Consider the following 2,138-nt stretch of genomic DNA (forward strand, 5'->3'; position numbering starts at 1 on the left):
TTCCGGCACGTTTCACGTCAAACAAAGTTCTGTCACCCTCTCTTCCCTCGAGGTTGAGACAGCTGGAGGACACGTCGTTCTACGACGTACGGCGGCCACCTGGGGGGGGGCTCGACCTAGACTCCCGTCCAAAGCATGTGGGGTCTCGGCATCTCTGGTGTTGAGAGCTTACATTACGGCGGACCAAGCTGCCTCCTCTCTCCACGCTATGGCTCCTGCCAGGCCAGGGCGTTGAGAGAGCTCCACGAGGGTAAGACCGACCCAGCGCTTATGCAGGAACTCCGCGCCGCCACCGACCTCGCTCTACGGGCGACCACGCGGGCCCTGGGTCGGACGATGTCCACACTTGTGGTCCATGAGAAACTCCTCTGGCCGATCCTTGCGCAGATGAGTAACGCCGAGAAGGTCCGCTTTCTCAACGCACCCATCTCGCAAGGGGGGCTGGTTGGTGTTACTGTCGAGCCGCAGCGGCCCTGCTTACCCCCCACCCGTCGGGGGGTGCGAGACCTGCACGCGGCCTCCCCCGGAGGGTTCTCGACAGTAAAGAAGCAGTCCTCTCTCTGGGTTATCACAGCCGCTCCCACCCTCTGCACGACGGTGAATGGCAAACTCGATGTTGCATCATGGCAAAGCGCAATGTCGAGTATAAACACCAGCCCTCAGCACTCTCAGTCAGACAGTGCGTTGAGCTGCGCAGTCGCCAGGCAGGAAAAACAGCAGAGCCGATCTCCTCCCCAGGGGACCTCCCCCGGCAAGGAATCCGTACTGCTAGCCATCGAACCACTCCCCGGGGGACGATGAAAAAGATCGTACCTTTAGTCCCACTGTCTCATTCTGGGAGCCTGTCCGGCTTCCCAGACTGTCAGGCTGGCTAAGGAAGACGATCCGTCTCGGCTATGCGATCCAGTCGCCTCACGCCCGCCAAGTTTCAGGGCATCCGATTACATCAGTCAGAGGCTAGGATGTTTCCGTACTTCGGGCCGAGGTCGCCACCCTTCTGGTGAAGGGAGTGATCGAGCCCGTCTCACCAGCCGAGATGTTCAACGGGTTTTACAGCCTGTGCTTCATTGTCCCCAAGAAAGGCGGGGGGTTGCGCCCTATCTTGGGTCTGTGTGTTCTGAACAGGCACCTACTCAATAGCTGCCTTTCAGGTTGATCACGCAGAAGCGCATCCTGACGTCCGTCAGGTGTCAGGACTGGTTCATGGCAATAGACCTGAAGGACGCGTACTTCATGTCTCGATCCTCCCTCGACATCGGCCGTTCCTACGGTTCGCGCGAGGGACGGGCATATCAGTACAGGGTCCTCCCCTTCGGTCTGTCCCTTTCTCCACAGGTCTCTACGAAGGTGGTGGAAGCCGCCCTGTGTGCGGGTACTAAACTATCTCAACGACTGGCTCAGCTTGGCACACTCTCGAGATCTGTTGTGTACACACAGGGACCTGGTGCTCCGGCACTTAGATCGGTGGGGCTACAGGTCAACTGAGAAGAGCAAGCTCTCCCCGGTGCAGAGCGTCCTCTTTCTCGGTATGGAACTCGACTCTGTCCTCATGAGCGGCCCCGCTCACAACCCGCGGGGGGCACAAGACCCGCGACGAGGAAGCCCGCGCCCTCGCGGCCTCCCAGAGGCAGTGCGACTGACTATAGAGCGCACCCGATCAGTGTTGAACTGCCTGAAGCTCTCAGGCAGTCAGTGGTCCCCCTGAAACATTTCAGAGGCTCCTGGGATACATGGCATCCTCGGCGGGGGTGGTCTCCCTCGGGTCGATGCACATACGACCACTCCAACACTGGCTACAGAGTTAAGTTCCTTGGAGAGCGTGGCACACCGGTAGCAGGCGTATTGTCATCACGCTTTTCTGCCGACACACCCTAACCCCCTGGTCTCCCATGACCTTCTTGCGGACAGGAGTCCCCTTAGGGATGCCTCCCTGTAGGGTTGGGGTGCCGTGTGCAACGGGCACGCAGTGTCGGGCTGTGGACGGGCCCCCGCCTGCATTGGCATTTCAACTGCCTGGAGTTGTTGGTTGTACTACTTCCCTTGAGGAGGCTACTACCTCTCGTGCAGGGCAAGCACGTGCTGGTCCGGTCGGACAGCACAGCTGCTGTGGCGTATATCATTGGTGGCATTTGCTCACG

The sequence above is a fragment of the Triplophysa rosa genome, linkage group LG6 (assembly GCF_024868665.1).
Source record: "Triplophysa rosa linkage group LG6, Trosa_1v2, whole genome shotgun sequence".
NCBI lineage: Eukaryota > Metazoa > Chordata > Actinopteri > Cypriniformes > Nemacheilidae > Triplophysa > Triplophysa rosa.